General features: G+C 44.4%; 1 protein-coding gene across 1 annotated transcript in view; it reads left to right on the top strand.

The window, feature by feature from the left end:
* Positions 1–11,314: 11,314 nt before the first annotated feature.
* LOC128698935 (monocarboxylate transporter 10-like protein kar) overlaps positions 11,315–25,105 on the top strand; it is a gene marked incomplete at its 3' end in the record, with an annotated part of 184,905 nt that continues 171,114 nt past the window's right edge. The window contains 1 exon segment of the mRNA XM_070096889.1: positions 11,315–11,419.

The raw sequence follows: 25,105 nt of genomic DNA, 5'->3' as shown, positions 1-25,105 counted from the left end.
CTTATCAAAACGACCTCTACCCAAAGCTACCCAAGAATTAACTCCCGTAAAAATAATCCATAATGAAAAGGGCCAAGTCAGCAAATTGAAGTCTCCTCCAGTCTGTTGTTAGCCCTCAGAGTTACACATTCAAATGAGCTACAAATATACCAGAGATTATTTCTTGAACATAAGAGCGATGCACTTTGGAAAAATTGATGAAGACACTGCAGATCCCGACTAAATGCAAAGATTAAAAATAGATAAACAGGAATATATCGAGTCAATCATTCAAAAATAACATGGCAGGATAGAAATTTAAACTTCCCATCCCCCTCCCCCTCCCCCCAACCTGGTTGAACAGGCACTCAACAGAAAAGCCTGTGTGTGTGTGTGTGTGTACTCACCTAGTTGTACTCACCTAGTTGAGGTTGCGGGGGTCGAGTCCGAGCTCCTGGCCCCGCCTCTTCACTGATCGCTACTAGGTCACTCTCCCTGAGCCGTGAGCTTTATCGTACCTCTGCTTAAAGCTATGTATGGATCCTGCCTCCACTACATCGCTTCCCAAACTATTCCACTTACTGACTACTCTGTGGCTGAAGAAATACTTCCTAACATCCCTGTGATTCATCTGTGTCTTTAGCTTCCAACTGTGTCCCCTTGTTACTGTGTCCAATCTCTGGAACATCCTGTTTTTGTCCACCTTGTCAATTCCTCTCAGTATTTTGTATGTCGTTATCATGTCCCCCCTATCTCTCCTGTCCTCCAGTGTCGTCAGGTTGATTTCCCTTAACCTCTCCTCGTAGGACATACCTCTTAGCTCTGGGACTAGTCTTGTTGCAAACCTTTGCACTTTCTCTAGTTTCTTTACGTGCTTGGCTAGGTGTGGGTTCCAAACTGGTGCCGCATACTCCAATATGGGCCTAACGTATACGGTGTACAGGGTCCTGAACGATTCCTTATTAAGATGTCGGAATGCTGTTCTGAGGTTTGCTAGGCGCCCATATGCTGCAGCAGTTATTTGGTTGATGTGCGCTTCAGGAGATGTGCCTGGTGTTATACTCACCCCAAGATCTTTTTCCTTGAGTGAGGTTTGTAGTCTCTGACCCCCTAGACTGTACTCCGTTTGCGGCCTTCTTTGCCCTTCCCCAATCTTCATGACTTTGCACTTGGTGGGATTGAACTCCAGGAGCCAATTGCTGGACCAGTTCTGCAGCCTGTCCAGATCCCTTTGTAGTTCTGCCTGGTCTTCGATCGAGTGTATTCTTCTCATCAACTTCACGTCATCTGCAAACAGGGACACCTCAGAGTCTATTCCTTCCGTCATGTCGTTCACAAATACCAGAAACAGCACTGGTCCTAGGACTGACCCCTGCGGGACCCCGCTGGTCACAGGTGCCCACTCTGACACCTCGCCACGTACCATGACTCGCTGCTGTCTTCCTGACAAGTATTCCCTGATCCATTGTAGTGCCTTCCCTGTTATCCCTGTGTGTGTGTGTGTGTGTGTGTGTGTGTGTGTGTGTGTGTGTGTGTACTCACCTAGTTGAGGTTGCGGGGGTCGAGTCCGAGCTCCTGGCCCCGCCTCTTCACTGATCGCTACTAGGTCACTCTCTCTGAACCGTGAGCTTTATCATACCTCTGCTTTGTGTGTGTACTCACCTATTTGTACTCACCTATTTGTGATTGCAGGGGTCGAGTCACAGCTCCTGGCCCCGCCTCTTCGTGTGTGTGTGTGTGTGTGTGTGTGTTCACCTAATTTTGGTTGCAGGGGTCGAGACTCAGCTCCTGGCCCCGCCTCTTCACTGATCGCTACTAGGTCCTCTCCCTCTCTGCTTCCTGAGCTTTGTCATACCTCTTCTTAAAACTGTGTATATGTCTGTGTGTGTGTGTGTGTGTGTGTGTGTACTCACCTATTGTGGTTGCAGGGGTCGATTCATAGCTCCTGGCCCCGCCTCTTCACCGATTGCTACTGGGTCCTCTCTCTCCCTGCTCCATGAGCTTTATCAAACCTCGTCTTAAAACTGTGTATGGTTCCTGCCTCCACTTTCTAGGCTATTCCACTGTCTGACAACTCTATGACTGAAGAAATACTTCTTAACATCCCTTTGATTCATCTGAGTCTTCAACTTCCAATTGTGACCTCTTGTTTCTGTGTCCCATCTCTGAAACATCCTGTCTCTGTCCACCTTGTCTATTTCACGCAGTATTTTGTATGTCGTTATCGTATCTCCCCTGACCCTCCTGTCCTCCAGTGTCGTCAGACCGATTTCCCTTAACCTTTCTTTCTGTGTGTGTGTGTGTACTCAGTGAGGTAGCACCTTACACACATACCTGATTTACCACACCTGATATTCCCTCTCCGAATTCTCTGCATAATATGCACACCTCACATTACTCTTAAATACATTTCCACTGACTCCAGCCTCCTTGCTACAACGTTTAAAACCCATGCTTCACACCCATACATCAGTATTGATAACACTGTGCTCTGGTATATTTCCCTTTTTGCTTCCCTGCATAAAGTTCTTCGTCTCTACAAGATGCCTTAATGCACCACCCACATATTTCCTTTTATTTTCTATTATGTGGTTCATCTCGTCTTTCAATAGGCCGATAGTTCTACTCACAAATATCTGAATACATTTACCTCTTCAATACTCACTCTCTTAAATCTCGTATGCAATCTTTCATCGCCTTGATAATTTGTTGCTGTCATTACCTGGTTGTCTTCAAGAGGGAGCTTGATTTGTTGCTGTCATTACTTGGTTGTCTTCAAGAGTGAGCTGGACAGTCACCTAAAATCAGTACCTGACCAGCCGGGCTGTGGTTGGTACGTCGGTATGTGTGAGGACGGCAGTAAAAGTGTCAGTAATGTCATAATTACCTATAGGCCAGATGTTATAAAAGTAACAACGAGTATGACGGTTGCTAGAACATATGTTTCCTGTGATCCCACCATATTAGTATTCCTCCTAGCCTCTATGTGGGAGCCTCTATGTGGGAGCCTCTATGAGGGAGCCTCTATGAGGGAGCCTCTATGTGGGAGTAGTTCAGTTAGAAATTGGACCTTGTAGAAGCAGGACCTCTGCTCGGTAGACGGAGATATCACTTGATAATAAACAACCAATTGTCCTCCACACTCCCCCCGTTTCACCCACAACAACAATAGCCTGGTCATGGACCGAGCCGCAGGGGTGTTGACCCCCGGAACACCCTGCACGTATATTCCAGATATACCTTGTTCTCTCTTATGTTCACATTTAAATTCCTTCTTTTATATACTCTGCCAAATTCCTCCACTAAGGTTTGCAACTTCTCTTCAGAATCTCCGAAAAGTAGCAACATATTTCAAATTATTATGAAGCTCTGTGTAGTCTGCAATCAATCAAACAAACGGGCTTCCACATGGATAAATTGTCATTTTTGTGGAAATTGGTGTCACGCTCCTTGTGCAGATATCCCAGAACTAGCTACAAGCAGTATTAAAATAGGCAAGTGTTTTTGGGTATGCCCAAATGAGGAAAATCTGTGGACTAAAATCACAAGGGTATTAAAAGAGGATAACATCAAAGCTGCTTTCATAGACAACCTGGAAGCTTTCTACAACAGATGGGAACTTAAAAAGTCTGGGCTGAATGGTACTGCCCTTGATACTGGCCATGTAGTCAGAAACTGTAAGGCTGGAGGTGATGCCCTGGTAGTCAGTAAATGTGGGGCCGATAGTGCTGTCCTGGGAGATAGTAATGGTGAAGCTGGAGGTGCTGTCCTGGGAGACAGTAATGGTGAAGCTGGAGGTGCTGTCCTGGGAGACAGTAATGGTGAAGCTGAAGGTGCTGTCCTGGGAGACAGTAATGGTGAAGCTGGAGGTGCTGTCCTGGGAGACAGTAATGGTAAAGCTGGAGGTGCTGTCCTGGGAGACAGTAATGGTGAAGCTGGAGGTGCTGTCCTGGGAGACAGTAATGGTGAAGCTGGAGGTGCTGTCCTGGGAGACAGTAATGGTGAAGCTGGAGATTTTGTCCAGGTAGTCGGGAATTACACGCAGGAAGGAATACATATAAATGACCTCATAGGGGACAGGAGCCGTAGTGGAGAAACAAGTGTAGTCAAAGATAAGATAAAACCAATATTGCAAACTAGAAATACCACAGGAAATAGCAAACAAGAGGACTCCACTAGCAATAGTGAGGATATATTACCAAAAACAACTGGTGGGAGCTCCATTGTTGGTGCTAGGGAGGATAGGAATAAGACAGGGAAACATGCACCAACAGGGAATACAGTCACAGAAACCCAAGGCTAACGGAAACCAAGCCTGTGCACATACTATGCACTTGGTATCTGCAGACATGGGAAATCTGGAAAAACAGACGGGACGTGCAACTATGACCACCCTAGAAAATGCCATGCCCATATGACAACAGGAAAATCCAAACTCCCTTCCTGTAAGCTTTTTCACCCTGAAAAATTTAAATTGAAATTTAAATTGCCAGGCACACCATCTAAAGGGTACAAAAAGATACAAAACATCCAGGCCATGGGAAAACCTGGGTAGCCACAGCCACTCAAGAGGGAGAGGTTTTTTAGTGCCAGGAAGGAAAAAAAACTGGCAGGAAATGGCAGAAATCGTACACCAAATCCAGTCATTCCTGGAGTGGAACCACAGTCGATACAGATACTAATGCCGGAAAAAAAATCCCCCCCAGTACCAACAATACCACCAGTCCGATGACATTCTTCTTTGCAAATATACAGGGTCTAAAGCCAGCAACAAACAACAAAATACCTTTCATCCGTGGACTGCTTGCAGAGGCAAAGGCAATGTTCGCGGCTTTCACTGAGACCCACATAAAGGATCACTTGGACAACGAAATATGGATCCCAGGTTACAACCTATACAGATGTGACAGAGTGAACAGGCAAAAGGGGGGGGGGGGGTCGGCCTGTACATTGCAGAGTCACTTGTTTGCACACATCCCAGCAATTTCAGGAACAGCTGTTAAAAATTGACCACTGTCTGGAAAATCTTCCAGCTCCTGCACCCAACATCTTGCTCCTGGGGGATTTCAACTTAAGGCACCTAAAATGGAGGAATATAGCAAATAATATTGTTGCAGTAATAACACCAGGAGGCAGCTCTGATGAAAACTCACACTCACGCGAGCTTTTAAATCTCTGCACAAAATTCAATTTAAACCAGCAAATAATAGAGCCTACTAGACTGGAGAATACACTAGACCTCATCTTCACTAACAATGATGATCTGATAAGAAATGTCACCATATCAAAAACAATATACTCAGATCACAACATAATTGAGGTTCAGATATGTATGCGCGGAGCCCCAGACCGACATAATGAGACTAGTCACGAGGGAGCATTCACCAAATTCAACTTCAATAACAAAAACATAAAGTGGGACCAAGTAAACCAAGTCCTAACCGATATAAGCTTGGAAGATATACTAAGCAACACAGACCCCAACTTATGCCTAGAACAGATTAACTTGGTGGCACTCGATGTATGCACAAGGCTTATTCCTCTAAGAAAAAGGAGGAGTAGATGTAAAATAGAAAGAGACAGGCGCTCCCTTTACAGGCGACGGAAAAGAATAACAGAGCGGCTAAAAGAGGTCAATATATCTGAAATGCGTAGGGAGACACTGGTCAGAGAAATAGCAAGCATCGAACTCAAGCTAAAGGAATCTTATAGGAGTCAGGAATCGCGGGAAGAACTAAAAGCCATAAATGAAATCGAAAGAAACCCAGAGTATTTCTTCTCCTATGCCAAATCAAAGTCGAGAACAACGTCCAGTATTGGGCCCCTACTTAAACAAGATGGGTCCTACACAGGTGACAGCAAGGAAATGAGTGAGCTACTCAAGTCCCAATATGACTCAGTTTTTAGCAAGCCGCTAACCAGACTGAGAGTCGAAGATCAAAATTAATTTTTTATGAGAGAGCCACAAAATTTGGTTAACACAAGACTATCCGATGTTATCCTGATGCCAAATGACTTCGAACAGGCGATAAATTACATGCCCATGCACTCTGCCCCAGGGTCAGACTCATGGAACTCTGTGTTCATCAAGAACTCTCCTATGGAGAGGGAGCATGGACACGGGGGTCGTCCCACAGTTACTAAAAACAACAGACATAGCCCCACTCCACAAAGAGGGCAGTAAAGCAACAGCAGAGAACTACAGACCGATAGCACTAACATCCCATATCATAAAAATCTTTGAAAGGGTTCTAAGAAGCAAGATCACCACCCATCAGTTACACAACCCAGGGCAACATGGGTTTAGAACAGGTCGCTCCTGTCTGTCTCAACTATTGGATCACTACGACAAGGTCCTAAATGCACTAGAAGATAAAAAGAATGCAGATGTAATATATACAGACTTTGCAAAAGCCTTCGACAAGTGTGACCATGGCGTAATAGTGCACAAAATGCGTGCTAAAGGAATAACAGGAAAAGTCGGTCGATGGATCTATAATTTCCTCACTAACAGAACACAGAGAGTAGTCGTCAACAGAGTAAAGTCCGAGGTAGCTACGGTGAAAAGCTCTGTTCCACAAGGCACAGTACTCGCTCCCATCTTGTTCCTCATCCTCATATCCGACATAGACAAGGATGTCAGCCACAGCACCGTGTCTTCCTTTGCAGATGACACCCGAATCTGCATGACAGTGTCTTCCATTGCAGACACTGCAAGGCTCCAGGCGGACATCAACCAAATCTTTCAGTGGGCTGCAGAAAACAATATGAAGTTCAACGATGAGAAATTTCAATTACTCAGATATGGTAAACATGAGGAAATTAAATCTTCATCAGAGTACAAAACAAATTCTGGCCACAAAATAGAGCGAAACACCAACGTCAAAGACCTGGGAGTGATCATGTCAGAGGATCTCACCTTCAAGGACCATAACATTGTATCAATCGCATCTGCTAGAAAAATGACAGGATGGATAATGAGAACCTTCAAAACTAGGGAGGCCAAGCCCATGATGACACTCTTCAGGTCATTTGTTCTATCTAGGCTGGAATATTGCTGCACACTAACAGCACCTTTCAAGGCAGGTGAAATTGCCGACCTAGAAAATGTACAGAGAACTTTCACGGCGCGCATAACGGAGATAAAACACCTCAATTACTGTGAGCGCTTGAGGTTCCTAAACCTGTATTCCCTGGAACGCAGGCGGGAGAGATACATGATTATATACACCTGGAAAATCCTAGAGGGACTAGTACCGAACTTGCACACGAAAATCACTCACTACGAAAGCAAAAGAGTTGGCAGACGATGCACCATCCCCCCAATGAAAAGCAGGGGTGTCACTAGCACGTTAAGAGACCATACAATAAGTGTCAGGGGCCCGAGACTGTTCAACTGCCTCCCAGCATACATAAGGGGGATTACCAACAGACCCCTGGCAGTCTTCAAGCTGACACTGGACAAGCACCTAAAGTCGGTTCCTGACCAGCCGGGCTGTGGCTTGTACGTTGGTTTGCGTGCAGCCAGCAGCAACAGCCTGGTTGATCAGGCTCTGATCCACCAGGAGGCCTGGTCACAGACCGGGCCGCGGGGGCGTTGACCCCCGGAACTCTCTCCAGGTAAACTCCAGGTATATCCTCGCTAAAGAGCAACAATGACATCTTCCACTTGTATAAGATTCATCATCTTTAGTCCGACATCTCTCCCCAACACCCTACCATTCATTTTTTTTTCAACTGCATCTATAAATTGTTAAACATCCATACTGACATCCCACATCCCTGTCTAGGGCTTAGATTTGCTGTAAATATCACCCCCTTTCTCTTTCTCTAACCTGAACCTCACTATCCGCATACAGATTTTTTACCTATTACATATATTTGCAACATATGCCGTATTAGTCTTCTATCTACCATATTGCATTCCCTTTCTAACACTAGATATGCAACAAAAAGCTCCTTGCTTTTCTCTAAGTACTGTTCACTTATATGCCTCAGTGTCAAGACTTGCTCTACACATCCCTTATCCTTCCGAAAAATACCTTGTTCTTTTCTGTCTTATTTTCAATTCCTTCAGTAATAATTCTTCTATACACTTTACCTGGTATACTCATCATGCTTATACCATGGAAATAAATGGTATAAAATACCGACACAGTAGAAATATAAAACAAATGCAGTATAATGTGATCCTTTATTGACAACGTTTCACCCACACAGTGGGCTTTTTCAAGTCACACACGGATCTACCTGGGGTTGGAAGGTACTATAAATACTCTCGTACCTTCCAACCCCAGGTAGATCCGTGTGTGACTTGAAAAAGCCCACTGTGTGGGTGAAACGTTGTCAATAAAGGATCACATTATACTGCATTTGTGTTTATATTTCTTATACCATGCAAAAAGATCACAATAAACAGTTGATAGCACAATATGCAGAACAACTACCGTAAAAAAATAGTGAACTTCCAAGCTCTTTCATGATTTCTCACATTATCAAGGAATTGTAAAAATATGAAAACAGCAGAAGGCATATAAGCGCAATATTACACCTCATTCTTTCTTTTATGATGATAATGATGATGTGGGTGAGATGGTCAAGGTCCTGCCAAACAAAGCTTACATTCTTCCCAAGTTTTAAAGTCTGAACCTGTTGAATATATCTTAAATTCCTCCCAAATTTTATTAGTTATAAATGAATTTACTTTGTATAATCCTTGACCAATATTCATATTAAATTCAAAACTATTTTCTTATGAAACTTGATTCAGATATATTTTTCTCAACCATAACTTGCTTGATCCAACTTTCTCAAACTTTTGAACATCAATTGGATGGTTAAAATCTGTCATGTAATGTTTATGTTGTTGTCATTCTTAGTTCAAGACTTTTCCCAGTTTGACCGTAATAAACTTTATCGCATGTTCCACAAGGAATCTTGTAGACACATCCGTCAGTATTCTGGAGGGAATTTTTAATCATAATTTTTTCACTGTATCAAGATTCTTAAATGTAATTTTGATTTTAAATTCTTAAGCAGATGAGGTATATCATAAGAGTTTTCATGGTCTGGGAAAACCAACATATTCTTGGTTGAATATGATTGTTTGCCCTTTATTGAATTGTAAAGAATATTTCTAGAAATTTTAAAAGATTTATCAGTTGAGTGTTTTGGGTATTTTAGATCATTAGCTACTTTATAAATCTTCAAGAATTCTTCATCTATGAACTCTGGGCAGCAAATATACGAAACTCTCAAAAATATTAATTCTTACACTCACTTTTGTCCCCCTTTCTCTTATACAAATTAACTATGCACTCTCTCTGCCAGTCCCTAGGCACCTTCCCCCTTCCATGCATATATTAAATAAATATACCAACCACTCCTGCCTGTTGTTAACATTTGTCTTAATTCCATTTTTCGCAGCTGCTTTACCCTCTTTCATTTTACTCACTGCCTCGTGTACGTGACTCACACACTCATCTGGAGTATATCTGGAGAGGGTTTCGGGGCTCAACGCCCCCACGGCCCGGTCTGAGACCAGGCCTCGTGGTGGAACAGGGTTTGATCAACCAGGCTGTTACTGCTGACTGCAAGCAAACTGACGTACAAATCACAGCCCGGTTGGTCAGGTACTGACTTCAGGTACCTGTCCAGTGCCTTCTTGAAGACAGTCAGGGGGTCTACTGGTAATCCTCCTTATGTATGCTGGGAGGCAGCTGAACAGTCTTGGGCCCCTGACACTTATTGTGCTGTCTCTCAGTGTACTCGTGGCGCCCCTGCTTTTCATTGAGGGAATGTTGCATCTCTTGCCAAGTCTTTAGCTTTCATAGGGAGCGATTTTCCTGTGCAAAATTGGTACTAATCCCTCTAGGATATTCCACGTGCATATTATCATGTATCTCTCTCGCTTGCGCTCCAGGGAATACACATCAAGGGACTTCAACCGTTCCCAGTAATTTAGGTGCCTTATCGTACTTAGGTGTGCCGTGAAATTTCTTTGTACATTCTCCTGGTGAGGAATTTCCCCTTCATTGAAGGGGGCAGTTAGTGTACAGTAGTATTCCAGCCTAGAGAGAACAAATGACTTGAAGAGAATCATTATGGGATTGGCGTCGCCTTTTCTTATTCCTACAAGATGTTATAAATTCTTGCCCACTGCATGACGTCACTGTGCCCTTTCTTCATCAACATCTAGTAACTGAAAGTATTCACTCCATCTCCCCAGTACCTCTATCTCCCTGTCTATCTCCCTATCTCCCTTCTTTTGTTCTTATCTGGTAAATACATCTGGTCCCTAGACTTCATTAATCTCCCTCCAAGTTTTTTTCTTATTCGCAACTAAATTTAATAATTAAACCTCACCCTCACTGTCTCTCTTCTTGTTCTCCCTCACCACTGCATATAACTTCTACACTGTTATAACCTTTCACATGTTAATCTTTACTTCCTTATCATCATATTTACCTCATCATTCCACCAATCGCTCCTGCACCCGCCCTCCTGTACTCACAAACTTCTGCTATACACTCTAACACTATTCGTAAATTTACCCGAGACCTCTATGACCCTTCATCATTACCTGTGCTCACTATATCTAGTAAGCTTTCTCTCAGTAGTTACTCCTCTCAGTAGTTACTCCTCTCAGTACTTACTCCTCTCAGTAGTTACTCCTCTCAGTAGTTACTCCTCTCAATAGCCGCCGCGGGGGGCGTTGATCCCCGAAATCCTTTCCAGGTATACTCCAGGTAAAGGTTCGTCAGGAAGCAGGGCAGTCAGATGATGACCCGCCGTTGGAGCTTTTGGTCATCTGACCGAGTCCTTTCTCTGGCTTACCGGTCTACCCCCTCTAAAAAATTATGGTCATAGTTATAACCCATTTTTTGTTTTAATTAATTTCCTTTAACAAGTTTATTTATCTAAAAATTGAGGTTTGTCAGGAAATACTTGAAACGTCTAAATATGCAATAAAATAACGTTATAGAACATTGTTCTATATTTTTAAATATTTCACATATTTTTAAAAAATCGTATAAAAACTCTATCAAATATGTATTACGCATAAGTACAACCATAAAAGTGTAAATTACCTAGGATAACCCTCCAAAAAAGTCAAGGTTTTTTTTCACGTCCCTGGTATCCAGTGATGACGTTTTCCAGTAGTCCTGGGAAATTGGAGGAGAGAATAGCTCTGATTTCCTTAATGAAGAACTCTTCACCAGCAGCGAGGTACGTTGTTGAGGGGTAACTTAGCTAGAACCAGTTAGATCAGTTTATAGCAGTCTCCCCTACTGACTCTAGTGAGAGAGAGAACATGGGAAACCCAGAGACACCTGTCACCCTGACGTAGTTGTGGCTACAGTGTTGCAGGACAATGACTGTCTTTGGATTGTTAAGACTGAGGGTCCAGGATCGATCCCAGCCACGGGTGAAACGTTGGGTATGTTACATTACACCTGCTGTACCTGTTCACCTAGCAGTAAGTAGGGACCTGGGTGTTAGGTGGCTGCTGTGAGTCGCATCCTGAAGGGACAAGATTAATCTAAGTTGCCAGACATGTTCTACATAGCCAGGAATTTTCTAAATAATACGTCAGTGATGCAGCCAAATCTTTAATAGTTGCATTATATATGTGTAGAAATTATTACATGCTTCTACGTATGATAATTTATGTAACTGGATTTATGTATACTTGCACCTGGATAAACTCACATATCTGCGGTTTGATCCCCGGCCGGGTGGAAACACTGGGCGTGTTTTCTAATGTCCCCGTTCACCAAGTAGGTACCTGGGTGTTAGTCGACTGGTGTGGGTCGCATCCTGTGGGACAAAATTAATCTAATTTGCCAGAAATGCTCAGCATAATAAGGGGCTTTCTATATAGTATGTCCGTGATGTTAGCTGTGGTCCGTGTACGTTGTACATGTAGAAATAAAGATTATTATTATTATTATTATTATTATTATTATTATTATAAATATTAAACCCTCTGAGAGCTGCAACATCTATATAGAGCAAAATATATATATATATATATATATATATATATATATATATATATATATATATATATATATATATATATATATATATATCTCATTGATATTTCAAGTGGTCGACAGATCCCGGGTAGAAACTCCATGCAGATAAGAGGTCAAAAATAATGAACTCTCCATCACAAGATTGAAAGAAAAACTTTATCTACCAACTACTTCAAAAATATTGTTTAAAAATGATTCCTAAATTTGATTTCATTCATGATTCACACGCGCACACTTGTCTCCACTACTGAGTTGGCTAATGGGGCTTAAATAATAAGGTAATACAAGGACCCTAATGGAAATAAGAGTTTTGAGTTATCCTGGTTTGTAGTTTGTGTCTGATGAATGTAGCTACAGAAAGGGAGGGGAATTATTTTCTATTTTTTAGCTAACATACGTGTAAATTTTACCTTATTCCTAGTAATGACCCTCGTATTGTAGATAGTCTTAATGACCCTCGTGTAGTAGATAGTCTTAATGACCCTCGTGTAGTAGATAGTCTTAATGACCCTCGTGTAGTAGATATAGTCGTGTTAGATATAATGACCCTCGTGTAGTAGATAGTCTTAATGACCCTCGTGTAGTAGATAGTCTTAATGACCCTCGTGTAGTAGATAGTCTTAATAACCCTCGTGTAGTATATAGTCTTAATGACCCTCGTGTAGTAGATAGTCTTAATGACCCTCGTGTAGTAGATAGTCTTAATGACCCTCGTGTAGTAGATAGTCTTAATGACCCTCGTGTAGTAGATAGTCTTAATGACCCTCGTGTAGTAGATAGTCTTAATGACCCTCGTGTAGTAGATAGTCTTAATGACCCTCGTGTAGTAGATAGTCTTAATGACCCTCGTGTAGTAGATAGTCTTAATGACCCTCGTGTAGTAGATAGTCTTAATGACCCTCGTGTAGTAGATAGTCTTAATGACCCTCGTGTAGTAGATAGTCTTTATGACCCTCGTGTAGTAGATAGTCTTAATGACCCTCGTGTAGTAGATAGTCTTAATGACCCTCGTGTAGTAGATAGTCTTAATGACCCTCGTGTAGTAGATAGTCTTAATGACCCTCGTGTAGTAGATAGTCTTAATGACCCTCGTGTAGTAGATAGTCTTAATGACCCTCGTGTAGTAGATAGTCTTAATGACCCTCGTGAAGTAGATAGTCTTTTTAGTATGATAATAAGATGTTATCTTCATTATAGAATAATAAGAAAATATTATAACCTTTATATTATAATAATAAGGTAAAAGGACCACAATGGAAATAAGTCACTCTGACTTTTTTGGGTTATCCCAGGTTCTCTACACACATGCTGCTATGTATGATAATTCTATGTAACTGTATTTGTGCATACCTGAATAAACTTACTTACTTACTAACTTAGTTGACACATATGTTACTGTGTATGATAATTTGTGACTGTAATTATGTTTACCTAAATAAGCTTACTTATTGATAATTCCGACTATATCTGTTAAGAATGTTGGCCACCTGTCAAGAATGTTGGCCGCCTGTCAAGAATGTTGGCCACCTGTCAAGAATGTTGGCCGCCTGTCAAGAATGTTGGCTGCCTATCAAGAATGTTCACCACCTGTCAAGAATGTTGGCCACCTGTCAAGAATGTTGGCCACCTGTCAGGAATGTTGGCCACCTGTCAAGAATGTTGACCACCTGTCAAGAATGTTGACCGCCTGTCAAGAATGTTGGCCACCTGTCAAGAATGTTGACCACCTGTCAAGAATGTTGACCACCTGTCAAGAATGTTGGCTGCCTATCAAGAATGTTCACCACCTGTTAAGAATGTTGGCCACCTGTCAAGAATGTTGGCCACCTGTCAAGAATGTTGGCCGCCTGTCAAGAATGTTGGCCGCCTGTCAAGAATGTTGACCACCTGTCAAGAATGTTGGCCACCTGTCAAGAATGTTCACCACCTGTCAAGAATGTTGACCGCCTGTCAAGAATGTTGGCCACCTGTCAAGAATGTTGGCTGCCTATCAAGAATGTTCATCACCTGTCAAGAATGTTGGCCACCTGTCAAGAATGTTGACCACCTGTCAGGAATGTTGGCCACCTGTCAAGAATGTTGACCACCTGTCAAGAATGTTGACCGCCTGTCAAGAATGTTGGCCACCTGTCAAGAATGTTGGCCACCTGTCAAGAATGTTGGCTACCTGTCAGGAATGTTGGCCACCTATCAAGAATGTTGGCCACCTGTCAAGAACGTTGGCCACCTATCAAGAATGTTGACCACCTGTCAAGAATGTTGACCATCTGTCAAGAATGTTGGCCACCTGTCAAGAATGTTGGCCACCTGTCAGGAATGTTGACCACCTGTCAAGAATGTTGACCACCTGTCAAGAATGTTGACCACCTGTCAAGAATGTTGCCACCTGTCAAGAATGTTGGCCACCTGTCAAGAATGTTGGCCACCTATCAAGAATGTTGGCCACCTGTCAAGAATGTTGAGTACCTGTCAAGAATGTTGACCACCTGTCAAGAATGTTGGCCGCCTGTCAAGAATGTTGGCCATCTGTCAAGAATGTTGACCACCTGTCAAGAATGTTGACCACCTGTCAAGAATGTTGGCTGCCTGTCAAGAATGTTCACCACCTGTCAAGAATGTTGGCCACCTGTCAAGAATGTTGGCTGCCTGTCAAGAATGTTGGCTGCCTGTCAAGAATGTTCATCACCTGTCAAGAATGTTGGCCACATGTCAAGAATGCTGGCTGCCTGTCAAGAATGTTCACCACCTGTCAAGAATTTTGGCCACCTGTCAAGAATGTTGGCCACCTGTCAAGAATGTTGGCCACCTGTCAGGAATGTTGGCCACCTATCAAGAATGTTGGCCACCTGTCAAGAACGTTGGCCACCTATCAAGAATGTTGACCACCTGTCAAGAATGTTGACCATCTGTCAAGAATGTTGGCCACCTGTCAAGAATGTTGGCCACCTGTCAGGAATGTTGACCACCTGTCAAGAATGTTGACCATCTGTCAAGAATGTTGACCACCTGTCAAGAATGTTGGCCACCTGTCAAGAATGTTGGCCACCTGTCAAGAATGTTGGCCACCTATCAAGAATGTTGGCCACCTGTCAAGAATGTTGAGCACCTGTCAAGAATGTTGACCACCTGTCAAGAATGTTGGCCGCCTGTCAAGAATGTTGGCCACCTGTCAAGAATGTTGACCACCTGTCAAGAATTTTGACCACCTGTCAAGAATGTTGGCTGCCTGTCAAGAATGTTCACCACCTGTCAAGAATGTTGGCCACCTGTCAAGAATGTTGGCTGCCTGTCAAGAATGTTGGCTGCCTGTCAAGAATGTTCACCACCTGTCAAGAATGTTGGCCACCTGTCAAGAATGCTGGCTGCCTGTCAAGAATGTTCACCACCTGTCAAGAATGTTGGCCACCTGTCAAGAATGTTGGCCACCTGTCAAGAATGTTGGCCACCTGTCAAGAATGTTGGCCACCTGTCAAGAATGTTGGCCACCTGTCAAGAATGTTGGCCACCTGTCAAGAATGTTGGCCACCTGTCAAGTATACTTTCATCCCTGAAACAGAGGTCAAAGTATACTCATCCACCAGACAGTGAGAGACATCATCCACCAAATAGTGAGACACATTATCCACCAAACAGTGAGAGACATCATCCACCAGACAGTGAAAGGCAGTATCCACCAGTGAGAGACATTACCTACCAATGAGAGACATTATCCACCAGTGAGAGACATTACCTACCAGTGAGGCATTATCCACCAGTGAGAGACATCTACCAGTGAGAGACATCATCCACGAAACAATGAGACACATCATCCACCAGACAGTGAGAAAGATCATCCACCATTGAGAGACATCATCCACCAGACAGTGAAAGGCATCATCTACTCGTGAGAGACATCATTCACCAAACGGTGAGACATCATCCACCAAACAGTGAGACACATCGTCCACCAGTGAGAGACATCATCCACCAGACAGTGAAAGACATCATCTACCAAACAGTGAGAGACATCATCCACCACACAGTGAAAGACATAATCCGCCAACAATGAGACACATCATCCACCAGTGAGAGACATCAGCCACCAGACGGTGTAATCACCAGAATTAGGTTCTAACCTCTCCACTTGTGGTAAGTGGACGCTGACTAAGCCACCTTGTCTCCTGAATTCCGTCTAATTCTCACAACATCAGTAATGGTGAAACATTACGTAATGCCAGCGGTGATGCTGTCTTTGTTGGCAGACACCGTAAAAAAATAGAGAATTTATGAACGTTGCATCGTTTGAACACCTGGGGTTAGAGCACCTCTGGAACGTGTTAGCAAGAATTAGAACACTTCTGGAAGTGTTAGCAAGAATTAGAACATATCTGGAAGTGTTAGCAAGAGTTAAAACACATCTGGAAGAGTTAAAAGACATCTGGAAGGTGTTAGAACACGTCTGGAAGGTGTTAGCAAGAGCCAAAACACCTCTGGAGGGTTTTAGCAAGAATTAAAACACATCTGGAAGGTGTTAGCAAGAGTTACAACTCCTCAGGCAGATGCATGCTAGGCAGGTCCAACTTACACTTAACCACACCCACGCATGTACCCGTCCAACCTACATTTAAAGCTGGCCAAAGTTCTCGCCTCAGTGACGCAACCAGGGAGTCTGTTCCACTCCTCTGCAACTCTGTAAATCTACAACGGACAAACTCTCCCTCAATCTGTTCTTTGTGATAACCAACTCAGTGGAGCTTTCGGTCATTTGATCAAGGCCTTCCCAAAGCCTACCGATGCACCCCAAATTCAATGTGTAATAAAAATGCGATTTTTGGCCCAGCTCTAAAAAAAAAATGATATCATTGGCCAACAATGGTTTCAATTCACATGTAAAGGCGTATGTTTCTAACTAGTTTTGGGACATTGTAGGAGAACCCCACCATGAGCGATTTCACCACAAGACAGTCATCATAGAAAGGATATATCAGGGGAACCTGAGGATCAGTTTGATGACCGACTACTGATGGATGCTGGTGCGGGAGAGCCAAACTGAACATAAGAAACCTGAAAACTGTGATGTTAATATTCTTGTATGACTGCATAGAAATTTTTGTTATGCATGGATATAATGAATTTAGATTAAGCAACATTAGGTTTTGTCATTGTAAGCACCACTGTGGTATGCAAAGAGTATGTTACAATTTATTCCACTTATGTCACACTTCCATATAGGCTGCCTCCCAACCAGCGAACTGGGTGCTAAGGGTTTAACGATCAGTAGGGTACCTATTGTTTAATCAGTACATTGGTTCATTGGCCAATCACAGATAAGCCCGCCAAAGCTGAAGCAACGTAGTTCACCTGCGGTAAGCATTGGCAGACTTGCCTACCTGCTGGTTGAGTACCGTGTACTCTCTCTCTCTCTGGCTTCTGCTTTGCCATCTGTCACAGTGGTGTACACTTTTTATTCTATCTGCATATACTGTACATAGTGTACATACCTGTATATAATAGGTGAAGGCAAATACGTACATTATAGTCTACTGCTGAATTTGTTTACCTGGAGAGGGTTTTGGGGGTCAACGCCCCCGCGGCTTGGTCTGAGACCAAGCCTCACGGTGGATCAAGGTCTGATCAACCAGGCTGTTACTACTGGCCGTACGCAAGCTGACGTACGAACCACAGCCCGGTTGGTCAGGTACTGACTTTAGGTACCTGTCCAGTGCCTTCTTAAAGACAGCCAGGGGTTTGCTTCCATTTCCATTACGACCAGGTCTTACAAGTCATTCATTACCTGTGTTCGTAATAACCACACTTAAAATCTTTGCATAATATAATACCTATGACTGTTAGGTAACTTATATCTTGTGGCTCTTCAATCTTAAATAGTCAAAATATTGACCATGAGATTCCATAAAGCCTTACATCATAGACGCTAAGCACACTGTAATTTGTGATTATCGCATTAACTTAAAACAACCAATTTGGGTTCTGAATTGGATTAAAAAAAGTTCAATTTCGTTCGTTAGCGTAATCGCATATTGTCCAAGGACTGCATAAAGGAGAACTCAGGGCATCAAGGATTTTACATCTGTAGCACTAAGTCTAGTGATACTTGTGTGGCACAGTAACACCATGGAATCTTGGCACGAAGAATATTTTCTGCCCACATGTGACCACGTCTTAAACTGCTGCATTTCACAAATTCATTTACTAGTTCCAATATGTCTCGGTATTAGATTCATGAAGTTTGCTGTGCTGGTGAAACATCTCTGGGTAATGGCACCCAGACATTCGTCGCTCAACCTCTGGGACGAGCAGACGTGAGCTGAGCCTGCCCTCTGCTGTCAGCCGGTGACAACTTGGTTTTCTCAAAATGGCGCAGCAGGCAAGAAGAAGGGTAAACACTGTCGGCATAGAAGTGGTGCGTGGGGCTGTGCATGCCCACTCAGCTCAAGTTTTATTACCTGCCATCATCAGGGACACATACGGCATTGCCAACGAAGAGCTGTATGGTGTAGCCTTGAATGGGGCATATAGAATTTTTGTGAAATTTCTCAATGCAAGTGTATATGAGGACATAGTCGCCAGGTTCCAAGATCTTTGTGTACCAGTGAATCCTGCAGTGACGGTAAGGCTACATGATGTGTCCCGCCATTATACGTGGGTGAAGATCAGAAATGTACCCTTTGAGGCTGATGAGGCAGACCTACGTGCCGTCTTCGAGAAGTTTGGGACTGTTCATATGGCGACATTGGGGAAATGGAAGGAAGGATCGTATTCTGGGATGCCTGAAGGAAGTTTTTCCTTAAAAATGACATTGAGGCATCCTATTCCTTCCTATATTTTCCTAGAAGACTTCAGGACTCAAGTAATGGTGACTTACGCAGGGCAACGACGTACCTGTCGATTATGCAGTGCCTATGATCACATTGCTGCACAATGTGTTAAACAACAGGGTATACAGGCAAAGGAGCAGCATAAGGAGGCATCAGAGGACCTTGAGATGTTGAATTTGGCACGACCTGAGTCGGTTTGCTTGAACAAGGCTTGGAGTGTGGAGGTCGAGGAGGCCTTGAGGGAGGAAGAGTGTGTAATTCTTCCGAGAGAGTCACGCACTACCGGGCAGGCACCGGAGACCAAAGATATGGTGTCGCTGGGTGAGGACAGGGCCGTGGAGGCTACCATTGATTCAGTCCTCCACGACCTGTTAGGGACCCCAGGAGAGGTCACAGTTGAGGGGCTTGTGGGTGCCCTGGATGCTGCTGGGGTTCCAGGTGGTGAGAGGGGGAGAGGCATGTCAGAGACCCAGGTTGAGGCTGGGTTGCAAATTGGCACGGTGGTGGCGGAAGTGCACGGGGATGGCTTCCGGGTGGAGGCGGGGAGAAAGGCTCAAGTGTCACGGAAAAGAGCGGCAGTGCCCTCGGACGTGGACGATGTGCTCACTCCGGCACAGCGTACGGGCAAAAAGGTTTGGGCTGAAGTGGTTGAGCATGGACCTGGGGGGTCCAGGAGCAAGGGGCATGTGAAAGCAGATCACAGAATGGTGATTGAAGATCAAGGGCATATAAAGGGGAAGGGGGATAAAGGTGGTGCAATACGTAAAGGAAAACCTCCATTGACAAATTCAAGAGTCTCTCTATAAATGTTAATGGTCTGAAAAATTCTAGGAAGTGTGTATGGTTTCATGAGATGCTCATTAGGTATGGTGTAGATGTAGTGTTTGTGCAAGAGCACAACCACAAGCTGGGTTGCATGTTGATGATTGAGGGGTATACTGTATATGCGGCACACTCAACGAGATTGAAAGGAGGAGTGGCTATTTTGGTGAGGGAGGCTAGCCCGTTTACTGTACATCATTGTGAGGAGGGGGTGAGGGGAGGGTTATAAGAGTGGATGGGACATGGGGAAGAGATAAGATGTCTTTTGTGTGTGTTTATGGTCCGGCGGAGGGGGACAGTCGAGTGAAGAATGAGTTTGTACGTGAAGTGTTGGTGTATCACTTAAGGTCGCTTCCAGCATTAGCTGTGGTGGGAGGGGACTGGAATTGCGTTATACGCCGCAAGGATGTGGAACCTAGGGGAGCAGGATATTGTTCTGGCGTTCTGAGAGACCTGTTAACCGGGGTGGGGTTGGTGGATGTGGAGGGGGGGGCAGCGTGGGAGGTGCAGCACACCTTTGTGAGGCAGGGGTATGCTGCACGGCTGGACAGGATATACGTGACAAGGAAAGCAGTGGTGCGGAGTGTAAGGGTTTTGGATGTCTTTTTTTCTGATCATAGAGGTGTTTTGGTGGATTTGGGATGGGAGGGTCGGCCGAACAGGTATAAGAGTTATTGGAAATTGAATGTTCGGTTGCTTCAAGATGTTGAGGGGAGGGTCCTATTTGCACAATGGTGGAAAGGCTTATGGGAGGGGATGGAAGTCAATGGGGATGTGTTGAGATGGTGGGATGTGACGGCGAAGATGAGGATTCGAGAGTTCTATGTCCGACAGGGAAGGCACGAGAATCAGTTGGCTTATGGGCTTATTAGGTATCTTGAGGGGCAGTTAAGGGAGTATTATGAGAGAGGAAGGGGGGGGATGGGAGCCCCAGTGGCTGACATAAAGGGAGTGAAGGAATGCCTAATGGAAGTGCAAAATGAGAGGTTTGATGCGGCAAGGGTTTTAAGGGGGTTGGAGGAGGTCATGTGGGGTGATAGACCATCGGCGTGTGTCCTGCGAGGGCAGGGGCGCTGGCCCATTGCAATGGAAATGGTGGGTTTGAGAGTTCTTGAGGACATCGAGGGGTATAGGGAGGGACAAGATTTGGTGACGACGGAGGGGATGGGAGGGTATGTTGATGCTTGGCTTAGTGCACATATGAGGAGTGTGGGTGTGAGAGAGGGGGCTTTAAGAGAGACAGGGGGATGGGTGTGGCGTGTACTGGACAGGGACGACAGGGAACAGTTACAGGGGCCTATTGTGGAGGAAGAGGTGTGGACGGCTTTAATGAGTATGAGCAGGGGTAAGGCGCCGGGGATAAATGGGCTGCCTACGGAGTTTTACAAACAGCATTGGGGAATATTAAAAGATTTTTTGGTGCAATTATTTAATATCGTAAAAGAGAGGGGTGCGTTGGGACCTTTGCAGGCGACAGCGCTAGTAGTTTTGGTGCCAAAGGGTGAAAGTCAGTGCACAGTGAGAGATTACCGGATGATATCACTCATGTGTGCAGACTACAAACTTTTTGCAAAAATTTTGGGAAATCGTATAAAAAAGGTCATTGGAAAGGTAATAGTGAGGGGTCAATATGGGATTCCGGGGAGATCAATGTATGAGGGGCATGGGGTTATTAGAAGGTTTATTGAGGGTCTGCAAGAGGGGGAACGAGGGGTATTGGCGTTGGATTGGAGAACGGCATATGACAGTGTTGAGAGGGAGGCTCTGTGGAGAATCATGGAGCGGCAGGGGTTCGGGGAGGACATTGTGAATTGGGCACGTACTTTATATCGGGGAGCTGGGATGTGTGTACAGATTAATGGGAGGGTGGGGTTGCATGTGAAAATGGGCAGGGGATTGAGGCAGGGTTGCCCGTTGTCACAAATATTATTTGCATGTTTACAGAATCCGTTTTATAGGGCAGTGGAAAGGTGCATACAGGAGGGGGTAAGGGAGGAGATACGAGGTGGGAGTCCCGGTATCATAGGTTATGTTGATGACACAACTGTCCTAGTGAGTGGGAGGGAGGGATTGGAGGGTCTGGAGAGAGTTATAGATGTTTTTGGGATGGCAACAGGTATGGCAGTGAATGTGCATAAATCAAAGCTCATGAGATTGGGTGAATGGGATGGGCGGGAGGGCGGGGGTGGGGGGGTGAGGTGGTGCGTCGTGGACCGGGTGAAAATTTGTGGAGTTGTGTATATGGGTAATGCTCAGATGGCGAGGGAGAATAATTCAAAGGGTGTGGTAGATAGGGTATTGGGAAGAGTGTCAGGATTGAGGCCGACACATCTTACGCTACACCAGAGGGTCATTGTGGTCAATGTGCTTTTGTACAGCAAAATATGGCATGTGGCAGCTTTGTACCCTTCGGTGTATGGGGACGTCCGGAGATTGTTGAGCAGAGTTTTCCGTTTTATCTGGGGTTCGGATGCGATTGGTTGAAAAGGGAGGTGGTAACACTTCCGGTGGCCTTGGGAGGGCTGGGGTTAATTCATTTGGAAAGAAGGTTGAAGTGTGTATATGTGAAACATGGGTTGCTAAGGGCTCGGGGGGAAGGGAGTGGAGGGTTGGGGATGCTGCAGGGAGATCTTCGGAGATGGTGGAAGGGACAAGATTTGAGAGATGGTGAGGAATTGTTGCGTCTATTGATGATGGTCAGAGAGCCGAGAAACATGCGGGTAGGGTCCATGGAGAGGAAGATATGGCCTAGGGTGGTAGTGGCAACGGAAGGAGTGTACCCGATGTACGCATGGGAAAACATTTGGGGTCGATTAAAAGGGTTACGCATCCGGCCACGCGTGAGGGAGGTAATGTATAGGTTTCTTCACGGAATATTGCCGTCTGGGGTTGTTTTACGAAATAGGCGAATAAGGGAGGGTGGGGAGTGTCAGGTTTGTGGGGTAGATGAATCAACTTTTCATGTAGTTTATTTTTGTGAAAGCCTAGGGATTGTGTGGGAATGGTTAGGGAAAGTAATCCGGTATGTGGGGGGGAAAGGGTTGTCGGTTTTGAGAGCGCTCAGTTTAGATGTAGGTGGGGTTGGGGTAAAGGTTCAAAGGGCAGTGGCTTACTTAGTGGTTGATTTTGTTTATATATCATGGGCAATGAGAGACAAAGAGGCGGAGGAACGTAGGATGGCTATAGCAGCATCCTTTTATAGAACAAAGTGTCGCAACAGGGAAATATATGGTAGGAGGTGGGAGAGGGATTTCTCGGAGGGCTACAGGGACTTTCTTTTGAGGGATTTATGGTCTTTATAAGCGGTCAGGGGCATGAACGGGCTGGCCTTCCCGGGGGGGGGGTGTTGCAGAGGTCGATTGTGTGAGTGTGTGTGGAATTGTGTGAGGAAAGGATGTTGAGGTGATATTCAATGTGATATTCAATGTAATGTCTTGGTGTTATTGTGAACACCGATGATTATAATTTATCTAAGGATTCCTTCATGTTTTGTAAGGATGTACATAAGCATGTTAGTATATAAGCATATTTTAACCTGTAATTATACATGTCTACCTATATATGAGCAATGTAACTTGTCATAATAATGAGGTTTCATACCTGTTTTTTAACTAGTGGAACGTTCTGGTATTGTATATAATGTAAGATCTTGCCTGGGGTGTTTTTGCTTATATATTGTTACAGATGTTTTTTCACATTTTCATTATATATGTTCAAGTGAATGAGTTTTTGATCTTGTGTATAGCCAGGTGAAACTGGTCAGTTTTTCACTGGGGGGGGGTAGGAGTTTAAGTAATCTCTGCAATAGCAGGTCATGTGATACACATGTCATATTATTTTAGATGTCTAATGTTGTCCATTCTCTGTAGGATGTGGTGTATAGATTATCTCCGACAGTGTAAATAATCTGTCTGCAGGAGGGAATAATGTGTAAATTTATTTATTATTGTGGTAGGTTTGTGTATAGCGTGTTTTTAGGGTGATATATTATAAGACGCTAATTACCATCAATGACTGTTGGTGGTTATGAGTGATGATGGCAGACACAGTTACTAGGCATGTGGGGGGGGGGGTTGAAGTGTCAGCGGTAGTGTCTTAAATCCACCACAGTGCACGATATTAATTATTACCATAGGGTATATGAGGGTAGGGTGGATTGTGTTCTATGGTGGATGTGAGCCATCAGGTTCAGACATTCCTTGTATTATAGTGTCAGCCGTTTAGCTGGCTGGATTGTGTTTATATATTTTGTGATTGAAGTTTTTAATGAACCATACCCCCGGCCGGGATTGAACCCGCGGTCATAGAGTCTCAAAACTCCAGCCCGACGGGCTGGAGTTTTGAGACTCTATGACCGCGGGTTCAATCCCGGCCGGGGGTATGGTTTATTTGCAATCGTGTCATTACGATTTCTTAAGTCAAGTTTTTAATGCTTTTACAAATGTATAAGTATAAGAGATTTGTCACTGTGTATCTAAGGTGAAAGTGGCACATTTTTCATGGGGGGGGGGGGGGAAGTGTAAGCATTACTGGGTAGGTTCTATCGTTTTTTATATGACCACCTTCTCATGTGAAGCACAGTACGTACAAGCGGTGTTCATGTGAAGCACAGTACGTACAAGCGGTGTTCATGTGAAGCACAGTACGTACAAGCGGTGTTTGATTTGAGTGCAGCAGCCAGTTCTGTTTACCTGGAGTTTACCTGGAGAGAGTTCCGGGGGTCAACGCCCCCGCGGCCCGGTCTGAGACCAGGCCTCCTGGTGGATCACAGCCTGATCAACCAGGCTGTTGCTGCTGGCTGCACGCAAACCAACATACGAGCTACAGCCCGGCTGATCCGGAACTGACTTTAGGTGCTTGTCCAGTGCCAGCTTGAAGACTGCCAGGGGTCTCTTGGTAATCCCCCTTATGTGTGCTGGGAGGCAGTTGAACAGTCTCGGGCCCCTGACACTTATTGTATGGTCTCTTAACGTGCTAGTGACACCCCTGCTTTTCATTGGGGGGATGGTGCATCGTCTGCCAAGTCTTTTGCTTTCGTAATGAGTGATTTTCGTGTGCAAGTTCGGTACTAGTCCCTCTAGGATTTTCCAGGTGTATATAATCATGTATCTCTCCCTCCTGCGTTCCAGGGAATACAGGTTTAGGAACCTCAAGCGCTCCCAATAATTGAGGTGTTTTATCTCCGTTATGCGTGCCGTGAAAGTTCTCTGTACATTTTCTAGGTCGGCAATTTCACCTGCCTTGAAAGGTGCTGTTAGTGTGCAGCAATATTCCAGCCTAGATAGAACAAGTGACCTGAAGAGTGTCATCATGGGCTTGGCCTCCCTAGTTTTGAAGGTTCTCATTATCCATCCTGTCATTTTTCTAGCAGATGCGATTGATACAATGTTATGGTCCTTGAAGGTGAGATCCTCCGACATGATCACTCCCAGGTCTTTGACGTTG

The sequence above is a fragment of the Cherax quadricarinatus genome, chromosome 55, assembly GCF_038502225.1.
Source record: "Cherax quadricarinatus isolate ZL_2023a chromosome 55, ASM3850222v1, whole genome shotgun sequence".
Taxonomy (NCBI): Eukaryota; Metazoa; Arthropoda; class Malacostraca; order Decapoda; family Parastacidae; genus Cherax; species Cherax quadricarinatus.
The sequence above is the reverse complement of the archived record's forward strand: the minus strand, read 5'-3'. Positions and strand labels throughout refer to the sequence as shown.